General features: G+C 37.9%; 1 protein-coding gene across 1 annotated transcript in view; it reads right to left on the bottom strand.

Moving 5' to 3' along the window:
* Window positions 1–27,512, bottom strand: part of MOCOS (molybdenum cofactor sulfurase) — a 224,795-nt gene that overhangs the window by 105,142 nt on the left and 92,141 nt on the right. The window lies entirely within an intron of this gene.

Here is a 27,512-nt window from a genome sequence, read left to right as displayed (position 1 = left end):
GAACGCAGTATAATGCTGACAACCGATGAAGTCAAAACTGTACAGAACTCACCACCATGTAAGGCTAAACCTGGGGTCATAGCAAGTCTCTAAGAAGGAGGGAGCTATCTCTAAAACTTCAACAGTTAATGCTGGAAATGAAACCACCAGCAACAACCCTAACAACTGTGACCATGAAGATGAGAGCTTCCCAAGGACCTGGTGTTCCTTGAATCTTTCTCAGAAAGGGCTGATGATGTCCACTTTGAAAAATGTCTGGACAAGCACAACAGATGCATGCTTGGGCAAAAATACTTTACGTGCACATATAATAGACAAGAAAGTAACATAATAGACAAGAAAATTGGTATTTACTTTTTTTCTTTTTGGATGTACCATTTTTCATAATGCATGTAAAAAGCTTTTGGTGCCACAATAAGTATGTATTGTGAAAAGGCTCAAAGGTTAAAAATGTCATGCTTCAAACTCTTTTTCTTTAATAAAATAAACCTCAATACAATAGCATAAGAGGTCTCACTTCTACAGTGATTTTTCTTACTTATTTCATTTTTCTGTACTTACCAAATAATTTAAACATAGCAAGTGACACTGTCAGGTGAAGGACATACAAAGCTTCCAAAAATACTTGGTAAAGTTCCACACGAAAGAATAATGCAAGAGTATTGTGTATATATGGTAACATATTCAGCTGGGATGAAAGAAGACAAATAGAGGCAGCAAATAATTATTAACCAAGTGGTAAGAGAAAAGTGGTGGACTGCTACAAGGATGAATGGCCCAAAAATGACCACTCGCTCACATATTTCAACACAACATAGGCCAAAGAATCCTTCTTAGGAATTTCAGAATCTTGCCTAGTAATAATTAATAGCAAAGTCTATTGCTCCTGAACTTCAGGGAAGAAACCTTGCTGGTTTTCAGTGACGAAATTTAAAATGGCCACTTGTGATTTGAAAGAGACCTAACACCAGGAATATTTTCACAGAGACCTGTGGACCAGTATCTGAGGGAGGCAATACACTTTCCCAAATGCCAGAAAAATTGGGGGAGGAGAATGAAGAAGAGATAAGGTAGATGCTAACAGTGGTTTTGGAATTAAATGCAGAAAAAAACATTAAAAATTTGCACTGGCTGCAGGAAATGTCACAGTGGTCCCACACAGCTGCCAGGGAGAGATTACAGAAAGGATCTGTGAGGGTGAATTGACCTGCCCTGCTCAGTTACTGGCAATGGCTACCAAAGCAAATAAAACACTGGGAACTAAAAAACAGATCAGAGACGCTGGCACTGAGCCCATCAAGAAGACTGCACAACCCTCAACAACCTTATCATCATCAGAATAGACAAGCACTTGAAAGGGCAACAAAGGTGACAGCCTAGATCTTCAAAGGCCACCAGATCTCCCCTGTAGTAAAAAGGGAAGAGAAAATTCAATTTCTGTTCATTAGATGAGATTATTAACTAAGCAGACAACTACAGTACAGCCATTGCTAAGTAGCAGAAGAGATGCATGAACCATGTTACTGTTCTAAGATCTTAACGATTTTCATGGAAATAGTCTAGAGCCTAGGAATCTCTTCCTGTTCAGAAAAAAAAGAAAGCAAGCTAACACAATTGTGGGGTTTTGATCAAACATTATGCTCCAGAACAGCACAATCGTTGTGGCTGTATATACATCCTGCATTGTTTTGTCAGACCCGCATTATTTATTCTTTCTGAATCCCCCCCCGCAAAAAAAAGCCTGCTGGAAGCTGTATTGCAAGAACCAGAGGCCATAAAAGAATTTAAAAGAATGTTAAAAATATTGGCTCAAGAATATGGGCAAGTCTCTCTTTTTACAATTTAGATATGGACTATTCTACAACGTTCCTTTCTTGTATTTCGTATGTTCAGGCCCCCTCTGTTTCTACATTACCAGCTTTCTATTTCTGATAAAAAAGCACTAATATTTTGTTATTCCTATAATATGTATATGTACACTACCTCCAGTGCACTTGACTTTCACGTATATTCTTCAGATTTACTGAACACCTGATGTGCAATTTCATGTAAAGCCGTCATCTCCCCCATATTTCCAGCTATCGAATTGATTGTTTTGCTTTATCTCCAGAAAAACGTACAGGGATCATCTATAAATTCTGTTATCTAGCAAATTATAAATTCTGTTATCTAGCAAATTAAGCCTTAAGTGCTGTAGTAATTTTACTTAGTACCATGGCAAAACATGATGTTACGAAAGGTAGCTATTCCTCTCTTGGGACACAGAGCACTCTCTCCCAGAATATTTACCTGTATTTAGGACTGTGAGCAAACATGCTCCTTGCATTGCAAAACATTGACTTCAATGGCTACTTTTGCATTTGATGTGAGTGATGCTTCAAATAAATTGTTTCCCCACTCAATGGCAGTTCCAGTGTTAGAATAATCAGTTTAGGATGAAGTTCATTTGAATGGTGGTCTAGAAGCCATTTCCTGAAGTAATAAAGGTTTTGCAGCTGATGATGTATAAAGGATACTGACAAAGCCTAATACTGCAGACTACCAACCCAAGAAACAAGCTTATCTCTCTTATCTAGTTCTTATTATAATTGATCCCACTTAACCACGTCTGGGATGAGCTCAGTTGCTAAGCTGATTGTGTTTGTGAAAAGCTGACAGCATTTCACGTCAACCTGCTACCTGGCAAACTCATTAAATTGCCTGTGGCATAATAAAAAACAGAGCAGCCTGCCTAAATCTATCAAGGACTTATGATGCTGATAAGCTGCTCTTTTTTTCCCAAGTCACACAAGACCTCTGTTTCTGGAAGCAGCAGTTTTTCCTTTGAGTCACAAGAGCGAACTATTGCTTACAGAGAGAGGTCTCACCTTTAGGATCTTCCTAGGAATGGAGATAGGCTAGTTTTTCTTTGAATCTTTGTTCAATTGGTTGTCGTAACACTTCTCTGTTACGGTTCTGCCTACAAATGTTATTTTCTAAAGCCACTATCCCACACTTCGGGGCAACTAAAACCAGGAAGGAAACTGTGACATCTTGGGCAGTTTGAATTCATCCTCTCCTTAGCCAGGTCACCTTTACATGGAAATATGACGACAAGAGTGATGGCCTGGACAGATGTGATTGGAAATAAAGTGCTTAAGGACTAAACAAACAACTCACGTTTAAAAAGAGGACTTATGAGTAAAATTTGGTGGAAGACAAAAATATTATACTGGAGCTGGACAGCACTGACTTAAGTCAGGAGTCCAAAAGGGCCCTGAGGACCAATAACCCAACGCTGAGGTGGTGAAATATCTTGCTTAACTTAAGCTATTCTGTATATGGGAAGTATACAAGGCACGGCTTTTAGGTATTTGGGGGGGGAGCACCTGCCTCTGGATTCTGGAAAGGCTGACTTGCTTAGCAGGCAGATGAGTGATTCAGCTGGTTTTTTTTTACAATTCATTTGCCCAGACAAAGCAACTCCAGACACAGACCCACTACACATATGCAATTTCTGTCCAGAACACAGCCCTGAGCTTTGAAACTTTGATAAAAATCCCATCACAAGGTCAAAAATAATCCCGCTCATTTGAGAGCATTGCTGTGTCAGTGCAAAGTGCAATGAAGGAGCACAGGGGCGAGAACATCTCTGTCAGCCAGCTTCCACTCTCCTTTACACCAGGGTAATGACTCCATTTAGGTCAAATGAGCGGAAGTCATTCCTGAGTTTCTAAAGCAGGTAAAAGTGAAACCAAATCCACAGAGAAAGCATATTTCTTGAATAAGCTGCTTTTCTTTTCTTTTTTCTTTTTTTTAAACACTCCTCAAGAGTGGAGCTGCCCTTTGAAGTGAGATGTTACACGAGCTCCTTTCATCTTTTCAATTCATTTATTTTCATCTAATTAAAAAGTACAACAATACAGAGAGGTTCTTGGTATGCATTTAAAAGTAGTTCATTCAGATCCTATTTTTCACCTCTTAGAGATATTCCATATCACCCCCACATGAAACAACTGTCTTGGCAAATTTAATTTTTACATTTTATACATTTACCTATCTATTCTATATTGACACTGCTGGAATTACAATAGCAAGAAGGGTATACCGTGTCAAGCTTATGACTGTAGGAACAGACTGTTTTCAGTCACATTCGTGTTCTTAGGTTAGTAATTGCCGTCTCTGATATTAGCAGGGGAATGGATCTTAATTGGTCTCACTGCTTTCCAACATCAAAATCCAACATTTGCAAAAGAAGCCTTATTTATTTTGCTTTTCTTTAACTTAAAATAAATCATTACCAGTCTATGAAACCTACAGGGCCCTGTTCTGCTCTTTAGCACATCTACCAGCTCCTCCTGAGACAAAGTTCTCAGGTACCTTCCCAGGGCATTTGTGGCTCTCCAGAGGACACACTCCCTTCGGCCTGGTTTTGTCTCCCACAGATGATACTCTTCATTTTTAGCAATTTGCCAGTTGTCCGTATTAGTCACTTTCTTAACTGGGTGAAAACTGTGGTCACATTAACACCAACAACTGAATTTTAAGGCAGCATTATGCAAGATCAAGCATTTATCTGTGGGCTTTTTGATCTTCTCCCTAGTAAAACCTTTGGAACAGGATCGGATCCACAGACCACTAACCTCAGGTACGCACTCCCTTCGGACTAAATATCTTTGTCTCACACACTGCATGCCACTACAGCACGTAAATACAATTAAGAGATAGCCTGTTCTACCGGCATGTATGCCATCATTAAACTACACTTTTGTAATAATCCAACTTTTGCATAACTGCCTGCACAGGAACATGCTACAGCAAGCCAAGAATTTAAATGCTAGGAGGACAGTAATACATTACAGACCTCTGAAAAAGACATCTACTTTCACCACATCAGCAACTCCTTTTTCCTTCTGTTAGTGGCACATTAGCACATTACACGTTCACGAGTGATGATTGTTTCTCACACAGTGAAAGGAGAACAAGGTTCAACAAGGCCAAGTGGTGGGTCCTGCACTTGGGTCACAACAACCCCATGCAGCGCTACAGGCTTGGGGAAGAGTGGCTGGAGAGCTGCCTGGCAGAAAAGGACCTGGGGGTGTTGGTCGATACCCCGCTGAATATGAGCCAGCAGTGTGCCCAGGTGGCCAAGAAGGCCAATAGCATCCTGGCCTGTATCAGGAACAGGGTGGTGAGTAGGACTAGGGAAGTGATTGTCCCCCTGTACTCAGCACTGGTGAGGTCCCACCTCGAGTCCTGTGTCCAGTGTTGGGCCCCTCACTAGAAGAAAGACACTGAGATTCTGGAGCCAGTCCAGAGAAGGGCAACAAAGCTGGTGAGGGGTCTGGAGAATAAGCCTTATGAGGAGCGGCTGAGGGAGCTGGGGTTGTTCATCCTGGAGAAAGGGAGGCTGAGGGGAGACCTTATCGCTCTCTACAACTCCCTGAAAGGAGGTTGTAGAGAGCTGGGGGTCAGTCTCTTCTCCCAAGTAACAGGTGATAGGACAAGAGGAAATGGCCTCAAGTTGTGCCAGAGCAGGTTTAGATTGGATATTAGGAAAAATTTTTACACTGAAAGGGTTATTAAGCATTGGAACAGGCTGCTCAGGGAAGTGCTTGAGTCACCATCCCTGGAGGTATTTAAAAGACGGGTAGACGTAGTGCTTAGAGATATGGTTTAGTGATGGTTTTTGTCAGAGTTGGGTTGATGGTTGGACTCAATGATCTGAAAGGTCCCTTCCAACCTAGGCAACTCTATGATTCTATTCTATGAGAACGCTTATGCAATGCTTGAACAACTGCCACTTGTGGAGGAGAAAACTGAATTAATAAATCAATCCATTTTTATTTCTCAAATGTCCCTGTGCATCTCTCCCTTACGTGCAATTTGGTGAACTTGTAATTGGTAACTTTGTTCACTACCTACATCTAGAAAAATCTTCGTCTTTTGCATTGAAAGATCAGCAATCCTTGAGTCTGTTACTCAAATCGGGCTGAATAACACATTTTGATTTTGCAGGTTATCAGCTCCTTAGGGCTCTGCCTTTCAGTAAAAAACATACTTCTGACAACTATGCATCACAATTACTTTCAGCTGTATGCAATTTTAAAATAAAATTAGATTTCTCCTACAAATAATACTTCTACAATTAATAGTTTACATTATATTTTAAAAAATATATATATACACAAGATCTTTGCCCATAAGCATTTAAATCATGCAACAATGAATAAGTTATATCTCAGGGATAACATACTCTCCCCAACAACCCCTACCTGGACCCTCTGACATCAAAGAACAATAAAAATACTTTTTTTTTCCCCCACCAGAAGAGCCATTGGTCACAAAAAAACCTGTACTGCATCTGTCACTGTCCAAACATTCCCTTCCAAATTCACAAAATAGACCAATGTGGTTTCTTTGCATTGATGGGGCAGAGGGGGAGAAACAAAATAATCTCACTCTTTAAAATTCCATTACACAAAGGGATATTTCCTTGAGGTATATTAAATTTAAGTCCTCAGGAACATGAAGCCTGCTGGTTAACTGGCCTCAAAGAATAATATGTTCAACTATCAGCTAGTTAGCTTGCGATTTATACTCATTCATCTTAACTTTAACTTATTAATGTCAACAAGAACTCCATTAAGGTGCAATTCAGTGTGAGCAAGCGTACTGCAAATGATTTCTGTATCTGTCTGAGTATTCAACATTTGATATGCATTATTCTCTCATGATTAAATATCAATAATCCAAATGTTCACACCTCTGCTTCCCATGGGAAGGTAATATCCAGATATAACCTGAAGTAATAGTTAAAGTGAGCAATTTGCAAGGTGTATTTGCATAAACTGTTCACTGATCAGTTATGAGTAATGAATCATTAATAAAAATTCAAAGCCCTTTCTTCATTTTCTCCTTAGGAGGAAAGAAAGGATGAAAGACATTCTGGAGATAAATATTTCATAGGCAATAATCTGACCAGCTGTAATCATTTGTCCATGTTCAGTATAAACAGATTTGTTTATTTCCTCATGAAGATTGAGATGCAATCTTTCATCCTTAAACAGGTGCATTTGGGGATGAAGAAAAACTTACTGCTAAAGACAAATCCATTTTGGCAGGAAAAAAAAGGCTCCACTTGAACATGAATTTATTCCTAAAAATCCACATGTAAAAATACCGCTGTCTAATCATGTGTGCCAGTGAGGCAGACACAGACCAATGATCTCGGATAATATTAGCAGTAACTTATCCTCAGATAATAGAGAAAAATCCCTATGATTGCTTTCCAATGGGTGGGCTCCATTCTACAGAAAGGTCTGTGCCTCAAAGCAGGGGTTACTGCAGTGCATAAGCCATATTTCCACTGCAGATAAAAGTGAATCCAGCAACACTTCTGAGCACGTCATTTCCGCAGTTGGGGGGTGAAAAGAATTCTCTCATCCCATCCAGAAAGCTTCTTTCTCTAGCAATAAAAATTCTTTCTGGACCTAATTTTCAGAGGCAACATATACCGAAGATTAGCAGAATCCACTGGGAGCTGTGAATGAAAACAGGTTCTTCACTATTAAGCCCATGATGTTAAACCATTTTGTGTTGAGCCACCATTTGGGGCAGATTTGCTCTTCCTTCACACCAACCTGAAAACTAACTTAAAGAATTTCAAATGTTGGTACTGTCAGTAAGACAGAGGCTCAAAATGTGCTCATGATAGTGATACCACAAAAAAGAGAAAGGAGGTGGGGGAGTAAGGGTTCTCAACAGAAAGTAACGATTTTGGTAGAAGGCAGGGAGTTAAAAAAAATAAAAAGAAATATAGACTTTTCATCTTCCTCCAGCACTGCCTATTTTATTATTTTTCTAACTAAAATGAAATACTGAGAAAGTTCCCATGTATACTTTTCTGATGTAGCTACAAAGCAATCTCAGCCAAAACTCATAGGGACAAAAGTTTTGCCAGAATTTTGCCTTCAATATGGCTCAGGACTGTGCTGAATCTCCCCAGATGCCAGGTCTTGCTAAATTACAGTGAATCTTCAGGTCCAGATCTTCTGCTACTGGAAACCAGGGAAGTGTTGAAAGCATCACAGGCCAGCTGGACTCTGAACCACACATCCACATGGCAGCTGCCTCCACGGGAAACTGCGCTTCTTAGCATCTTTCCACTCATGACTGACTCAGATGAAGTACAACCAAGAAATCATTTTCTTTTTTATAAAGTGGAATGAGTACTAAGTGGATGTCACACGCCTTCAAGCACGCGCTGAATATTTAATAACTGTCAGCAAGAATATCATGTTATCAGTGTTTATTGTCTATTACTTTTGATGGGAATGTGCACGTATGTGGAACTGCCCGTAGTTGGTGGCATGTGTCAACTACAAGTAGTAACAAGTACTAAGCAGACAAATTCAGTTTAATGTATGATATATGTACCAACAACACCCTGTGTATCCAGAAACACTGGTAGTTTGACAGGACTGGCATTATTAAATTACTGCTATAAAACAACTTAGATTCAGAATAAGGTCTGATTAGCTAGTTTGCATGTTGAGATCTTTGTGGTAACAGTAAAATCATCAAAGCAGAATGAGAGAAGACAAATACAAGGAGGACTTCAGCTAATAAGGCATTCCAAGGTATACATGGAACCTTTTTAGGCCTAGGGGGTGCAACCAACTGAGACTTTCACAAGGAAAAAAACAATCTTTCAGCCACGTTCTCATGGTCAAAAAAAAATATTACATAGTAAGATATGGTACACCAAACCAGGTGCATCCTGGCAATCAGCTGTTTTACTGCAAAACCTACCAAGCTTTCTTTCCACTTTGGGACCTCAGAACTCCTATAATATGCAGATGTTTTCCAATGGTTTTTTTTTTTTCATTTTTCAGCATTGTTATGAGGCTTGCTAAGACTTCACACTGCCCCGTGAGGTCATCTGGTAGCATCTCACTCGTAAGATGAAGACAAGGAAGTTGGAGAAGTAAGTGACTTTTTTTCCAAGGACCTACTCTGACTGATTTGCCAAGCTTGGTCTGGATATTGGGAGTTACCAAATTTCCAGAAAATTGAATTCACAACAGTGATACTGAATTAGCAAGCACTCCTAATTTCTCACTGTTTTAAGTAGTCTGCAGCTTATAATGCAGGAAGCCAAGAACCCTTTCCATGCAATTGCCTCACCTCTTCAACAGGAGGGCACTGATGGAAACCCCAGGAATATCATGTGCTCATTTATAAACAGAGGTAGCTGCTTCAGCTTTCACAGGTGTCCTGGACCTGCAAGGATAAGGCCAGTAACCGAAGGAAGTTCTGGAGGTCTTCCAGTCATCCAAGCCCAGAAGAAAGGATCACCTCAACTAATGATTCCTTCAAAAACTCAGGAAAACTATGGCATGTTACCTGGCTTTGATGATGCTTGAAGTAGGGAGCAGAGAGAGATGACTGCTATCCCTTGCTTTGATAGAAAAGAGCATGAGTCAGGTCGATGAGGAGACAGCAACATAAAGAAATAGCAGAGGGTTAGAAGCGTGTGCATCAATAGAGAAATAAAAAGTTTAATATTAATAGAAGCATTTGTTATGTAAGTAATATCATCCCAGCTATCACCCAAACAGAAAACAGGATAATGAGTGGGTGAAAAAAAGCAGAGATGTTTATCAGCTAAGACAATGTACGTGGGCTACAAAATGGAGGGATTACAGGCTCTGTAGGACATGACATTAGTATGTGGTAGAAAAATAATCACAAATAGAAAACATATGCTAAAGAAAACACAGAAATATAAGAGAGATGGTGGTGAAGAAAACAGCTGTTTTGAATCAAAATCTCTTTGGTGAGATGTTCAAAACAAGCAGGACTAGTTGCTGAGATTCTACTATAGGCTACGTAGGTATGCAGGAAAACCCGTCTTTGGGTAACAACAGATACTTTTCTATCACTCTCACAGAAGTAAATGGTACCTTAAATTTCCCACAAGCAAACCCAAGATAACAGAAATGATTGAGTTCAATTATTTCTTAACATCAGAGCCAAAACCAACAAAAAACCCAATCCTACCACAACTAATTATCTGAAAAATAGGTTTTACAAACAGTTATACAATACACGATGGAAGACTTTGACTGACAAAAGCCCTGGTCAGAAGAATTACAAGTTTATATGGCACAGATAGATAAAACAACCTCAAATGAGGTTTTCAACGTGATGGGTGCAAAATGAGATATTAATGAAATTACTTGCTTAGGAAAACTGAACTGAAGTAATCAGATATTTGGATATACAGGAGACCTAAAATTACTTGAAGTTAAGGTTCAAAAATGTGTGGAATTTGTATTCCAAAAGAATGAAAAAAGAGAGAAAATGAACTTTTACAGAAAAACTCCAGAAATAACCTGCACGAAAAAAACCCTGTGAAGAGAGATTTTAGCAATGCTTATAAAAGCTGATGTGAAATTGGAAAACGTGCTGCTCAGTGAAGGAAGCTGCTGTTGCAAAGACAGAAGGCACAGGGATAAAGTGAGAATTCCCAAGAGCCAAGCCCTGACAAAGCAAATTCAACTGAAGAGTAAACTATTCTGTATATAAAATGAAAGGAAAATACAAATAATATCGAATAACACACATAATATATAAGGATATAAGAAATATAAATAAAAAGAAGAGGACAATGATTGTTATTCAATAAGCAAAGAGCTGGAAGAGGAAAAAGGGCCTGAAGACTAAATGAGTACTTGGCTTCAGATTTTAACACGGACTCTGCTGAAAAACATAGGTCAGGACAGGGTGACTCATGGCTGGAAGTGTGTGGAAAGTGTGAAAACTGAAGTTATTGCAACCGATGTGGAAACTCACTTCAAAGGTTTTAATGTATTGAACACAGGCAGACAGACAAAGTATGTCCCAGAATAGTAAGTAATTGGCATGAAAAACTCCCAAGTCCAATAAAACAGAACAGTAAACAAATTTGTCAAATCAGGAATGGAAAACAGAAAACACAATATTTCTACTGAAGAAAGGGAAACGGAGTGATCCAAGCAACAGCACATCTGTTAGCTTGACCTCAGTGTTATGTACGTTCTGAAAACAAGTTCTGAATGGAAGGACAATTAAATGAGTAAATAAAAGCACGTTCAAATGCACCATGGATTGTGCCAATGTAAAATCAAGCCCAGAGTGGCTGCCATTTTAAGAGCTCACTATTTTTCTAGGCAAAGGAAATGCAGAACTAATTTATCTGGATTTCAGTAAAACATTAGCTCTATTGCGATATGAGAAGCTATTACAGAATAAGGATTATTAGAAGAGTACCACAGTAGGCTAAGAAATTGTGCTGAAAGGGAAACTATTAAGCTCGGAAAAGGTTACCTGTTTAGTTCTTCAAGCGCTGGTTTTGGGGCAAGTATATCTTTTGATAGTCTCAGTAATGATCCTGGCATAAAAGGTAGGAATGTGAACATAAAACAGGCTGCTGAAGTGAAATTTGGAGATTGTCAATGCAGAAGATGGGGCTGTATATTGCGTGCAGTAAGAAACAGATAATGTTGAAAACCCTAAAAACAGAAACAAGATGAAATGTATAATATGCTGTAATGTATAAGTACATCATCATGCATAAACCCTATTACGCAGCTAGGGATTACTGACACAGACTTCTGCAATGAACTGGAGGACTGTCATCTGAAACATCAGATTTATTAGTTGATCAGATCAGTTATCAGCCATCAGCACGACAGACAAGAAAACATTCTAGGATTTAACAGATAGAAGAATATTAACACCATTAATAAAGGTCTAATAAGATTTTCTGTCGCATACTGCGCATGATGATCAGAGAAAAGGAAAGCCCGTCTTATAAAATTGTTCAGTTCACTCAGTTTGGAAATTGAAAGCTAAGTAGAATTGCTAGCACTTGGTAGCTCTAGAGATGGAAGAGGTGGGTAATAATCATGGAGGAAAAAGAGCTGTTTAAGCTACAGGACAAAATGCAGATAAATGACCAAACTGATCACACGACAGACTGAAAACTAGAAGTCTTGCATCCATCCAAGGTACAAGACTATAGAACAATTTTCCAACAGGAGTAGCAGGAACAAACCAAAACCAACATGCCCTCCCTCCCCTCTGCCAAAAGTCTCCCCCTCATTCTGCACACAGGCTCAATATAAAGAAGGGATTATATAGTATGGGTGTCTTTGACAGCAAATAGGTGGATTGCACGACCAGGAAGGTTTTTTGCCCCTCATAAGAATCCAATAAATGGAAATGCCAAAATAGCGACTGCTCTCACTTTATGAAAATGCATATAAAAATTACATAAATACAGAAATTTGAAACTTTGGGAACCTCCAAAAACCCTGGAGATATCCCTCTTGATGTTCTTCTGACCAAACCTGTTCCATTTCACACCCAATTAAGGTAGCACTGTCTTGTGCAACATCAGTTGTATAAAGAGACTACTCAGACAAGAGCAAAAGAAATGCACTTAACAGCTTTTTTCCTACAAATTTGCATGCATGTTCTACCAGACTGACAGTATGGTGTATTGACTCGTTACATATGCTTCCGGTAAGGATGGTCTCTGGTGATGATGGTGAGGAACAAAAAGGTAATTTGATTTAGATTTATTGTCGTGGAAGTAAAAGGTGATCTTGGCAGCTGTGTGATTTTGTAAGATGATGTTAACAAACTAAAAGTGAAAATACCCACCTCCATGAATGTTTTTTTCACGTAAAAGTACGCAAAATTCTCTCTGCCTCAATCATAACAGACACAAAAGAATTCTCAAGAAAGGAAAATTGTACTGTGACATAGCAATACAAAATACTCATTTGAAAAACTCAACATGCACCAATACAGTAAGTCATCTATTCTCTCTTATCAGTAAAAGCACTTTCAAAATTCAGCTATCAATGAGTGTATAATCCTCCTGGTTGGCAATATGTTGAGTTTTTGTATAAGCTACAGAGAGCATAACAGGAAGTATCGACAAAATGGCTTCATGCAAGTTTCACAGAATTGCCACCCCCATCACAGAAAAATAGGTGTTGTCTATAAAAAGCTCACCAGAGCAGATTTTCTCATAGTTTACTGAAATGAAACTACGAGCACTTCTACTACTTTGATTCCGGTACAGTACATCATAGATATTTCAGATACATGCAGTCACGTAAGTGAGGTTTGTAAAATAATAGGCAGCGAAGATGTCTCGTATGAGTAGAAATATCCAGCAAAAGAATGAGCTGAGGTTGCTCCAAATACCATGCTGCCTCTTTAGACCTGCTAACCACTGGAGAGAACTAAATACGGCAGAAAGCCGGTAGCTCTGCATGCAGGGAATTCACAGTAATATACAGAGGAAAGTGTAATCACACTTAAAAGGATGTTTAGTACTATCAAGTAATGAAGAACTTTGCAAAAACAGAGTCTTAGGAAGATAGCAACCAAAGCAAAAATAAAATTCACATTCATTGAGTTGACATAGGCTCTGACGCATCCAAAAGGGCGCTGCGGTGTTGTATCACAGCGCAATGGTAAGCAGCACACAGCATTGCTGCCCACAGCGTGGCTGCCAGACTCTTCAATTTCCCAGTAAAAAGGAAAATAGATTGCATTAACAGACTGGGAGCTGCCCGATAGCCCAAAGTTCCCCAGTGGAAAACAAATACATATGTAGAGGGAAAAGGTATACGGAATTGCCATTCATATGTATGCATCCCTTTTTAGGGAAATACAGGAAGCATAGTAGTATGAAGCCTGAAGTACCACTCATCCAGTATTTTGATGGTCAGAGGAATGCGTGATTTTAAACGTAGTTCAATACTAGTCTTCTATGTCAGAGAGGAGAAATCTGGAGTTTCATACAGCAGTCTCACATGCCACCTTAGAATAACACAACCAGTAGGTCACTGCAAAGTTTTGCATTCGAAACAATTATTCACATAATGAATTCCAAATATATTTCAGATATTTAATCTCTTAATTTACGTAGAAAACCCCACATAAAACCTAACAAGACTTGTCAGGCCATTCAGTATTTTGATATATCAGCTATGCTTTTGGAAGACTTTCTTCCACCCTCCCTTCCCCATATATGTTAATGTTTGCTTTACTGGATATAATTACTGAAAGAAATCCAGTTGAGATTAGATTTCAGTTATAATTAATGATGAATGTGTCAAAGCATTATGATGTTGTTTATCACACTGCTTGCAATGTAATTTAGTGCAATAATACTAAGACTTGCTATGTGACAGTTATTTAGCATTTAAGTCTTCTTAAGATGCTCTGCAGAGTACCCTGAATGTTAACTATGGGAAGATTATTTTATACAAAAGCAGCTTCAGGCAAAATGTAGCGACAAGTGGCGAGAGCCCAGAAAAAGCTCTTAAGTCTTATGTCATCTACAAGCTGAAATATAATAATTAAATAATCTAGACATGTTGTAAAGCTAATGAGAAATCCAAAGGATAAAATTAAAAATTGACATTAATAGGGCAGCTTAACCATATGAGGAAAAAAACCAGTCTTTGTTCCTTCTGATACCATTTCTGAAAAGATATCTTCCATTTAAATGTGTACATACACACAAAAGATTGAAACCTGGGGTGGGGGAAAAAACTTTGGACACCATTGACAGACAGCTCAGGGTATTTTAAGGTAAGTCTTAGCTGTCCCAGTTTGGGGTTGTTTTTTTTTTTCCTCTTTCTAGCCACTAAATTAATTTTGTTTTCACCTCAGACATAGTTCTAATGAATTTTCTGCTCTCAGGGGGTCCCCATTGAGTATTCACTTGTATGACCGTGAATCCTGACGCTGGCCTTAGGCCTTCTTCTGCAGCGAATGTGCAAGTTTGCCCTGAGGAGCTGCGTCCCAGCACAGCACAGGGCTGCTCTCAGTGCCCTCAGATACGAAAGGAAAGAGATAGTTTTACATGTGTTGCCCACGACGACTAAACAAAGATAACCAATTGCCGCATGTTTTTACCAGGAAAGTATCAGGCATGGAGGGAAACAACAAAGAATATGTTAATTATTTTTGTAGTTAGCGTGGTTAAAATGAAAAAGTTTTAATGCTGGGTTTAGGTCTAGATGCAAGGTCTAGTTTAAGAGAAATTGTATCAGTATATAGAAAATCAGTTCATTTGGGGATATTGTTCTCAAATTGTAACATGCTGAAAACTCATATAAGTTCAAACTTCACAACGGAATTTGTTCATTTTGCTGTAATTTCTCACTATGCAATATCCTTCTGTGCACATATTACATGGCACATACAGTTTACTAACATGTTGCAATTCCATCCTCCTAAACTCAAATATACTTCAGGGACTCGATTCTAGCATCTGATTAAAAAGCACAGTTCTCCACAAGTTCTTCTGAAAACAACCCAAATACTAAATGTGCTTACAGCTCAACTGAGACATAAAATACACATAATCTTTCATCGAGTTCTGACACTCTTGTAGAAACAAGTCTAAACCATCCGTATAAACCTATAAATATTACTAATATGTGGTTATGTCTGAACTGTAAAAAAAAAACCTATCTGCAATTCCTTTTCAGTTGTAACCTATTAAAATAACTGATCATCTGTGTTTTCATAACAAGCATATTCTCTAGATTTTAGAGTGCCTAGCAAACTAGCTCTTTTTAGGGTACTTTGAGTCTAATATTGTATATTTTTTGAGTAGGGATATACCTAACAATACACTCTCAAGAACATTTTGCCTACTGCGGTTTTGCATTTACTAAAGTTTTTAAAGCTACATTTTTTATTGGAATTCAGTTCTGCAAATACCAAGTTTAATAGAACTTGACTAATGTTTTTGTTCAATTAGCTATCATATTATCTATTAAAATTCTGGTGTTCAAACTCACTGGAGCCATTTCAAAGGCTCCTTTGAGAAAAACAGAATACATTAGTGAGGTAAGTGGAAGATTTTCGAGAGGTACATCTGATATTGGCACATTCATCACCACAAAAAGCTTGGAAAATTTTAAGCTATGCAAAAAGAATCAGCATTTTTTACAACCTTCTGTCACCATAATAACAAATGCAAATGATGGAATGGACTCAAGATAATACTGATTATCTACAGAGATGGATATATATTAGCCAGAGAGATTCTGGCAAAATTTGACTCCCAAGAAGCACTTGGCCCCAGGCCTGGAGAGATGAGTTTTTGAATTTTTCTAATGACACTCCTGATAGCAGCAGCAAGCTCTACAAGTAGATTTATGAAGGATGGTTATCAGAATTTGTGACTCTCTCTCACCTCCTCCCTATGCTAGCAGGTAGATGTCACCAAGTAGAGTGTTTGTGCAGGTAGGCTGAGAAAGAGCACCGTGCTGCTTGATTCTGGTTATAGCACCAGTGTCTGCAGAGGAAGATGGTGCCTGAGAGGTTTTCTGGAGAGACTGGAAGGGACACGCACTGCTGGCTCCCACCACGGGATGTCTTTTGGAGTTCTGGTGCCTATATGCAAATTCTCTGCCTTTTAGATCTTGCACTTTCCCTTTGTCTCAATAGCTACTAAGCAACCTGCCATGTTGCCTTTGCTTGCATTTTTTCCTCAAAAAGATTGAAGCTACTATTTTTAATTTAAAAAAAAAAATTAAAAATTTAGGTTTTAATTAGTGTTAAGGGAGCCATCTTGACTTCCTTCCCTGGTTTTGGGCAGATATGTGGCACTTGGTTCATTTTACAACTGAGATAAATCCCTGCAAACCACCCACTGATGTGGAGAAACGTGACACGAGTTGTTTCAAATTTCTTTCGTATATACCTATGAGATATACATCCTCAATGTTTATCCTGATTTGAGTAAATAGGAAACTTTCCAAACAATTGCTCACAAACACCTGTTCAGGAACACATTCAACCATTCAACTCGGCAGCTACCTTGCACCACTCTGCACAGTAGGTCAGCTAAATGCTGCTAACTACAGTTAACAAGTTATAAATTAATACCTCGTGTCCTACCTTGGACATTCCCATGAAGAGACGATAATGAAATACAAGCAATGTACATTAACCTAAATGCAACTGTAATTGTATTATCTTGGTTTGCATGTTTTCCTCAGTCACTATTTAAAAGCAAATTTTAGTGCAGTTCTGACTGATCTTTTTGCAGCACCCACATACAGAAGATAAGTACTGCTCTCCTGCTCTATGGAGGTGAACTGGAACTTAAAAAGAAAAGAGCCGCCGTTCCTATTCTGAGATATTATGCGTTCTGTTTTCAGCTGCTGGGAATAGTTAGTGTTCTGCCAACTAACGTCAATGTTGGATTTCAGAGTTTAACACAGGCTGGGGAAATAAAATCTTCAGCCACTTTCAAAAACTGTGTTAGACAGCAGAGATACTTATCTTAAATTCAAACAAATAAAACTTTTATGGCACTTGAAACAGAAAGATGATCCAGATCTCTCAAATCCTAAGAATTTCCTTTAATCATAGGCTATTACTCCTTTGCGGAGTCAAAGTACACTGGCAGATTGCATACGGAATAACAAACAGCAAGTAAACAGTATTATGTACATCTAAGACACAAAGCTGCACAGAGAGACTGTCTAAAAACAGGATTTCATCTGGACTAGGACAAGAATTCCCTAAAGCAAGTAGAGAAGGAGAAAATATTTAGTCTCAGAGTCTCTGAAAAGCACAATTAACATGACTGTTTAACGTGCGAGGATTGCTTTAAACTATCAAGGGACTATTTGAAGACAACATAAGGAAGATACCAAATAAAATCCATTATAAACAACAATAGCACCGTACAGACTACGCCGTACATAGCTTCTCATCAGCAAAACTGTGTACCATTTGATAGACGTGTGACCAGATAACATGGTCTTGTTGAGTATTTTGGGTCAGAAGCATCAGGAATGGAACACCACAGAACATTTCTTAATTTGTAAGATGCAAAATAAACAGCCCTTTCTTTTCTAGATTGCTTGTTCTCCTTCGCTTTTTATAAAGGGCTGATGAATCCTTCCAAAGCAAGACTGTAGGTGCAGTTCTTGAGAACAGAAGGTACATACATGCTCACTCTAAGCAAACAAAGTAAGCCAGCACATCTCAGCTCTTCTACCTCCTGAGGTGTTTTGATACATACTGATTAGCCCATGGCTAATATTTATGCTAAATAAGCGCCAAGAATTTGCACTGCTCCCCCTTGGAGACACTGGGTCCTCACTCCATGTTCTGGAAGACTTTGTGCTTCTCTGAGAAAGCGTCTGATGTGTTTCACCCATTTCTGGGTTAGGAAAAAAATCCAGCAGCCAAACATCTCTCTTAGTGTTTAAATACAAATTATCTATGCTTGCCTAGGTATAATTTATATTTAAGGAAGTAGCATTGTTAGGAGGAAACAGCCTCTCTAACCAAACCGAAGATAAACTCCACGTTAGAAAAAAAAGTCTTCATCTGGGAGGCTGGTTTTGAAGTTGAACCAGCTAAACTGCTTCATTTTCCACTGAGAAAACATGCTGATAAAACTCTTCATTTAAGCAAAATATGGCGTAAAGGGCAGAAAAATCCATGTTTACTTCCAACACAGTCAGCTAAAATCTCATTCTTCAACAATGAACACATTGTGGCAAGAGGAGGTTAGAGATAAACTAAATTGAATATAGAGTAATTATATATAATTGTAATTGTACTGGTAATTATTTTTCTTAATTTGAGTCTTTATCAAATGGCTGAGGAAATATTTATAAAGTAATTGTTATTCAGACTGGCACAATCGTAATTCACACTGCAAATACAGGGCATTCTCTAAAGCTTTTCTTAAGAGTCAAGTATAATCAGGGGATTGCAAAACAAAACCAGAAAAAACAATGGAGTGAAAACTGAATAATGAGTCAACATTTCATTGCAATAATCTTACAAGGAAGATGATAAAAATGTAATTTATAAAAAAAGCCTGCAAAACTGTCACTAGTATTTAGTCTGAATGTCAACATTTTCTACCAATGCAGGATTTCTGCAAACAGGATTATTACTGATGCATCTCATATATGCCAAAAAGGTCTTATTCTCTTAGGATGCTGCTATAAGGCAATGCTGAAAGGGAAAAGACAAACTTTGAACTTTTCAGTCATAAAGAAATTCTCATTTTAAATGGTAATCAAATTGCCAGGATGAAAAGGATTCAAGGTTTTATCACTTTGCTGACTATATTCTCCCCTCAATCAGGGAAGTAATTGAAATAAAAATATTAAGACAGAATGTTGAAAATAGTACAAGGTAACACTGTCTTCTCAGATCTGTCCAGAGACTGCAAGAACACCCAGCAGGCGCCTGAACTTCCGAACCTAATTGGGGCTGTCTAGTTATGTACATTATTAAACAAATAAAGAAGACACAACAGACACTATGCCTCATTGAATCTTAGTTGCCTGAGGTTGCAGAATCAAGTTCATCTTTGAGTGTAAGATGCTGTCTAAAAATCAATCACTAACATAGAGAGTGTTCACTTACACTAGATATATTGAAATTAAAAAAAAACTACCCATAGTTCTAAAATTATACTGCTAGCTGTATTTTTCTATTATTTTTTTTCTTCCTTTTAGGATTAGGGTTTATTCAAAGGTATATTATAAAGGAGATTATCTTGCTTTTACTGTGCAGTTTAGCTTAATGTCATGCAAAGACTCTCAGAAAAGTCTTTTAAAACTCTTTTTTTTTTCTCTTTTTTTTTTTTTTTAAATAGAAACAGATGCCAAGGATATTTTCCCCTATGGAAATCAGATGAATGGTACTGTCATTGCTTTCTTTTTTTCCTGCAGATCTGTAATGCATATAGTAATTATATCACCATGGGATGTCAACTCACTGTGGTATATGAAGCCAGAAAGTCTCTGTTGCAATTGATAACTCTATGTTCCAGTACAAATGAAGTTATATTGTGCTTTGTTTTAAATTTAAGAACTGAATTTCATCCTTACAATAAGGCTGTTCCCTAGAAATTAAACTTTGTTAGAGCTTTGGTTTGGGCTTAAGGAGAAATGGGCAAGAAGCAGAAGGCAGCGTCCTGATGTTTATTTTCAGTGGAGCACCAGGAAAAGCTGCCTGATTTAATGGTGTCTAAATCTTGTAAGGCAAGTTTTATAAAGAGACGTAAACAGATTTCTGAGCTGTAGCAGTTGGTCCAATTAATTAGGTTACCGCAACTTATGAGCCTTTCCTCATCTGTATTTTAGACTATTGTTGTGCTTACAGAGTCATGCACAGCCTGGACCACAGAAGCAGCCTTAAAACTCCTGCTTGTGAAATGAAACCAGCTTGGTTCAGTGTTTGAGTTTTGTCCTCTTGCCCAAATGAAAACCCTGGTTTGGAGATCTTGCCATGTATTTTGGTTTTCAATGGAAGCTGAACTGGCACAAGAACAGTGTAAATAATATTCCCCCATTAACACTTCAAAAAAGCAGTGTATGCCTGGAAAGTTATCAATTTGCAATGAAGTAATCAATCAGCTGTTATTACCGAAACAGTTGAGATCCACAATATTTATTCCGAGAACAACACCACTCAAAGACTTTTTGAATCACGAGTAGCCCTAAACAGTCGAGTCATTACCAGTTTACTGAGCTGACATGCTAATGTTCTCTGTAACATCAAGTTATTCCAAAGTTTTCTAAACTTTAATCTCTAGTTATAATCAATACACACCTCAGCACAGCCCAGAGGAAAAGTGAGACATGGCTTCTGTTTTTACTTTCTGTACAGTTAAGTCTACAGACACGCTGACAGCAAGGCAGGGCACATCGGCCACCAAAATTAGAAATAGTTGGGAATCCAGTACACTGATCAGCCTGTTTGCCAGGTCACTGCCTGAGATGCTGTTCAGCCAGCCAGAATTCAAAGTCAAAGGATGTAAGACAGGGCTTACACACAGTACCACGCCGTGGTCTCAGTGGTTTATTCATGCGGAATTGAAAAATTAATCTGTCACGAGACACGGGGTCCCACGCCCCTGTTACTTTGGATATTAGCTACAGGCTTTGATTCCCAGTAGGCTCGGAGGAAGAAAGAGTTCTTAATTTAAGTTAGAGGAAAAAATATTCATCATGCAATAGGTTGCATCCATCCCTATGGCTTAGATATTGTTTGGTCAGTAACTCCATGAAAAAGCTCGCTAGTGGCATACTCTCCTCCTTGTTTGTGTGAATAGTTTTCCTTTTTCTACGTGTCATTTGCACCTTGAAAATGTGTTGACAGTGTAATTGAGGACATAAATATGGTGACAGAATACTGATCTTCCTCCACCCTCTTCAGGACACCCACAGAAGAGCAAATTCGACAGACTTGCCAAGTATTTTCACACCTTTTCAATATGCCACTATAGATTTGAAAGTATCTGAATGAACCCCACGGTATTTAACGATGGTTGGGCTTTCCTTGTTAAACTCTTTGTGTACACAAGGAAAAAAAAAGTTCCAGAAATCTTAAATTAATGGATTATTACTCTTTAACTTGGGAAAGCAGCAGAGATAAGAAAAGTTTACTTAAGATGTTCTGCTGAGAATTCTTATGATCATAAAAATTTTTAACATTCCTGCAGCCATTTAAATAGCTGAAGGTAGATCTTGTTGGCTGTTAAAACTGCTTCATTAACTACGAAATGATCTCTTCAAGATTCACATTCCCCCCTTTAGCTCATAATTTAAATAAACCAGGCTAGGATAAGAAATCTTCCTTTATCTTTGACTCACAGTTCTGACTGCCAAGCATTTGTGTTCATCAGACAGGAAGGGTGATTAAATGAGAACTTATCTGATACTCTCTGCATGGGATAAGTATGTGTTAATTTACATTTTCTTGCACATGGAGGACTGAAATAAACCCCGTACTTGCTATAATTTAACTGTAGTTATACTGTGAGTTTGAGTGTCAAAATAATAAGAATTCCTGAAAATTTCATATCGTTCATCTTAAAAGGTAGCACGTCCACTAAGGTATGCAAGGATTTGGTGACAACAGCATGTAGGTTTTAGAGAAATTTTTAGAGAACACAAAATTAATATATCTATTCCTATACATATTTCATATATATGAAGATTACATATGTGTTCCTACTGTGGACATTAATCTTCATATACTTTATTCCACAATAGAAGGATTTACAAAAAATATTTAGGATGTCTACTACAAACTGGCACACAAACAATTTAGGAGACCATTCTCCTTTAACGAGGGAAGCATAGCACAGTTTGATTTGCATTTTGCATAGGAGCTGAACACGTTCAGATGTCTTCTTAGCTGGAATTAAAGTTTTATATCAGTTCCATTAATAATATTTATCCATGCAGTGTTGTGAACTTACATAAGCAAAGCAGTTTAAAGAATGCAACCAAGAAAATGATGAAGGTGCTCAACCTTCTTGGAAACGCAATCATGTTATTAAGATAAAATTGGCTTCATTATCCTATTATTTAAAACATTTTGCAGGTCATTTATCAAGTTCTGGTTAGCCTCACCACAGTATTTAGTCCTCAATAGAATTTAAAAGTCCACCTTGCATCTCGGTGTGTAAAACTCATTGCAAACCCACCATTTGGTGACAGAGAACAGGAAGAGTTACAGCTGCATGAAGTTGCTACATGTAGAATTTATATTTACATGCAGTCAAAGCTTGTAGGGAGAAATTTTTCCATAGTTATCTCTCTACTGGTAAATCAACTATGGTTTCTTGCTTATGTGTGTCCTTTTATATATTCACACATATAAAATCACAAATTCTTGAGAAAATGTCAGCTAAAGTGCATGGTCCTGCTTCTTTTTGTTGACCTAATTTCATCATCACATTCATTAAATGCCAAGAGTGTAATTCTTATGAACAACTAGAGAGGCAGTTTTCCTGCTCATCTCCAATTCTGTATCAATCTGTCTAAGAAAATTAACTAGAAATATCTAGATAGAGAATAAATGAGAATTCATGTATTTTTAAAATCGCTTTAAATGATTAAAAGGGATTAAATTTGGCATACAGAATGTAATCAAGGTCTCCTGTTGAGTTCAACTGGAGATGAATTGGGCCAACAGGCCTCTACACAGCAGTTCTGTCACTCTCCCCCAAAAGACCTTATGCTATTCTCATTTACCGCGTCACGTTTTTGAAAGCCTGAGAATGCTCTTCATAGGCTTTTAGCACAACAGAGTACAACCTCTCTGGGGCTACATGTGTTGTGCAGGGAAAGGGTCACACTAAAGCAAGTACAAAAAATAAATATTTGAAATCTTGAAAGTTACAGTCACAGGAAAATGAAAAAAAACCAAAACTTTGGCCTTGCAAATACTACAGCAGCTCCAATATGAAAATATTAGGAAATATTGAACATTTTGATGCTAACCATAAAAATATGACAAAATATTAAAATTTACACAAAATATAAGTTATATGTAAATTAAAGGAGAATTACAAAGTTTCAACCAAGTATTCCATTTTGACTGAAAGATGTCTGCCTTTCTGACTGAAAGATGTTCCTACATTAGGAAGTCACCTAAAGTGATGCTTTCCCATGAAATATTTGCATTTTAGTGAAACAGCAGACAAAATTTCAACAAATGACTTTAATAATACATTTTAGAAAGAGTGAGATGTCAAACTTCATAGAGATTCTGGCAACTTCAGAAAATACTTTTTGAAAAGAAAATGAAACATGATGCTATTTGTGGAACATTTAATACCTTCAGAAAGATGGCCATGTGCTTTCAGTATGAAATGCAGAAACTAAAAACTGCATCCAAAAAATCTGATGTCTAAATAATTAGATTAAAGGTAGAAATCTCTGTCAAGCAACATTCCTACACCATTATTCAATGTGGCTCTGCAGAGTAAGATTTTCCATATAGAAAGAACGGTTTCAGAGGAATATGTATTAAAATAACTGTAAGCAAATATTTGATCCCAGATCATAAAGCAAATTTCCAACAGAGAGATTTTGTATATGACATCTACAAACTTCCAGGGACATCCAGGTAATACAGAGGTGCATTTAAACTTCACTAAAAGTAAGGCGATTGTTAGGATGTCTGCCTGATCTGGCTATACTAATGCAAACAATAACAGTGAATGGCTAAAATATGAAGGGACTGTTTCCTACTCAGATGTGCAATATCCAAAAAAGAGAGAGAGCGCCACAGCTAAGTTTGTCATACTCAACAAAACAACATACAGTATCCTTATTTTCTTATACAAAACAATCTCTAATATTCAGACCATTGGACCCAAAATGCTAATGTCTCACTGCATCAGTGGTGCTTTCTAAATTATGCTGTCAGTCAAATCAGCATGAAATCTATTGCTCTAGAAGAAAGAACAGTCTCATGTGTAAATATCTGATGTCTACAACCTTATTTTGAAAGATTTCTGTCACATAAAGATGTGATTTGAACTATACTAGAACTGAGTAGTCAAGATGACACTATGAAAATGATTATCAGTAAAACATGATTAGAGATAACTTTCTGTCCACATTCCACAGTGAAGGATTATATTTCTTATATACACACACATGCTTTGTTTAATTTGATAAAAGCTTGTGCAATGTTTACTTTAGCTTTTATCTTCTGTTTCTCAAGACAAAGGCAGAAAATCTAAGGCTAACAATGAGTCTGGTTCTTTATTTTGGTTCAGTCCTTGTGAACTAACCCACCATGACAAAATATAGGAAAAATGTATACACACAACAAACAAGACCTAAACATAATCTGACATGAACAACATTCTTCATTAATACTGATGAGGGCTTCAAAGCAGCTGCGTTCATTTGTATACTGACAGCGGAAAAACTTTAAAAAAACCTATTTGCTTCTGTAGGAAGGGTTAATTGCGTTACTGTTACTTAGCATTAATTTATTGTTTTGCCCAAGAGAACACATCATGCTATATCTGTCACTGACAAAAGCAGTGTGCCATTTTTCTCACTTAAACTGGTCATATATTGGTGTAGCTAACTTAAGACCAAGACACCTCTAATTTAGGACAGAACGAGTGATAAGAAGTGTTAGATTCATAGTAACCACTTTCTAGCAGTGATTGTTATAAAGAAAATGCACGCAATTTATATTCCTGAATTTACAAACTGTTGGCATCAGCAGCAATCAGAAAAAAAAATGAAAATAAAAAAAGGAGCCACATCAGAGTAGCACCTGAAAACATAGCTGCAAAATATCTGTCATAAAATATGAAATAGGAGATACAATCCTTTCAGCATAAGTACTTTCCCTGCTGTAACTCTAAAACTTTTTATCATAAAATTCACTGAAAATAAAGCTATTACAATCATTTGACACAGCTATTAAGCCATAGCAGATGTTATTTCATAATATAAATGCCTAGATAAGGCAAAAGTAGATTATAATAATGCTAGAGAATCCCTCTGAATTTTTTAATTGAACATGAACAGACTGAAATGTGACAGCCAAGTGTTTAATCAAATCTGAGTATTTCCTGTTTTGGAAACCGTCGCTTATATGTGAAAGTCAAGAAAGATTGAAAAACCTTTTCTTCTCAAGAGCATCAATATTTTCCTTTTTCTTCTGAATTAAATCCGTTTGAGAAGCCTGTAGATGTTTCTTTCACAGGTTCCCAAGAGCACAACTGCCAGATGAACTCTTGCATATATTTGACTAGTAAGAAGATGAAAAAAAAAAAAAAAGCCTGTGCTTGTACTTGTAATCTTCAAATAGTAGCCTGAGTGATATCATCTAAACACTTGAACTACTCTGTTTCTATAGATCTCTTTCTTTCCACTAGGAAGCCAGTGACCACTAAACTTTTTAAAAAAGTAGCTCTCTGTAGCTAGTATACAAATAAAATACAAAATAATATAGATATCACATAAGAAGTCACATAATCTGTGTAATTAAACTTAAGATGGTTTTGTGAGTCTTCTGCTATTAACAGACGAACTTTTATGGGCATTTCAATTTGCTCTCTTGTATTCTGACTTTATTTAGACTGCAAAAGTATATCCTTCTCTTAAATGATAGCACTTGGCTCTGATGTTACTGACAAGGGTAAGTCAGATCAAGAATACCTATCAAAAAAGATTTTAGAAGCACGATTCTGATTGGAAGGAAGTCACTGAACTAAAAAAAAATCCAATGAAGGTGAATATCTTTTTCAAAAAACCACATATTTGGTTGCCACATGATATATGAAGGTGTCTCAGCCTCCGTTTGTGGAGCCTTTATGGTGAGTTCATGGATCTCGAGGGGTCCATGAACAACAGGCTGAAAATCACTGATCTTTAGCACTTTCTTCCCAAAAAGGGCAAATAAAACTAAGCAATAACGGTTAACATCAACACATGACACTATAGTGCATTAGTATGTCATAGTAAAGGAGATGCTTCATCATTTGTGGTCAGGCATTTCCTGACATAACCTTAATATCAGTTTCTATTAGAGGAGTGTACTTTTTAATTGTATAATGGTTATTTGCATTAAAGACAAAACCTTGAACGAAACAACCTAGCCCCATCCCATTTTGGAAGAACTCAATTTGGATTGCATTCAGCCAGTAATTGCCAGGCATGCCACCATGCATCCCGTAGCCCCCTGCCCACCAAAAAGAACAACCCAAACCCAGATATATAGTAAGGGGAGAGGATCCACTATAAAGGGAGAAAATAAGTATTTCCTAAGAGTTTTGCTTCCACAAGGATCTACACAGAAATACAGGACTACAATTAGCATAAACCTGTTCCAGTTAAAGTACAAGATGAAGTCCATGTTAATGCTCAGGGAAGTTTCTGGATTAGAGATTGACTTAAATACATATGCTTCAGTTTTTTTCTGAATTGGAGAACAGACACCAATACTCCCCTCCTCACCGCTTTCATTGCTTTGCGTTAGTCTGTTTTAAAACCCAGCTCAATACTCTTTCCTAAGTCTAGAAGTTGCTCCCCATCACTGTTCCCGCAGAGAGGCCTGGGTGGGTGATGCCTGCTCTCATCCACCCACACCTTCTCCTCTACACATCCAAAATGGTCCTTGATTTACCTGGCACAGATACCTCGGATCTGCCCAAAACTCAGCCCCCGTCAGGGAGCCACGCAGCAGAGCTGGATGACATTTTACGACGCAACAGGTTTCAATGGTAAAAAGACAAAACTGTTGAAAGCAAGATGGTTCAAAATGCAGGGTTTGTGCATTCAGACAACCTTGCTCCCAGGGTATGTGGCTCTGGAGAGGTGCACACAGCCTGCCACAGAGCTGCGCTCACCATCAGCCCTAGGAAATGGACTGGTGTGGGGTTCATGGCCCCAGTTTCTTTGCTCTACCTGGAAACAGAGAAGGCCATATGGGATTCAGCTCTCATTTGGACACGGGAAATTAAACTTCATCTTCACTGCCATGAGCAGGCAAAGCCTGCGAACCCTGACTCCACATGGGGACTCGAGTGCCTTGGTCTGTGGCGCAAAGCCCACCTGCTGGCAGAGAGCCCGGGTGATATGGCAGCCATACACAGTAGTATCCTGCAGTTTGGACTCATTTACTCCCTAAAACAGAAA

This window comes from Rissa tridactyla, chromosome 2, assembly GCF_028500815.1.
Source record: "Rissa tridactyla isolate bRisTri1 chromosome 2, bRisTri1.patW.cur.20221130, whole genome shotgun sequence".
In the NCBI taxonomy this organism is placed as follows: domain Eukaryota; kingdom Metazoa; phylum Chordata; class Aves; order Charadriiformes; family Laridae; genus Rissa; species Rissa tridactyla.
The sequence above is the reverse complement of the archived record's forward strand: the minus strand, read 5'-3'. Positions and strand labels throughout refer to the sequence as shown.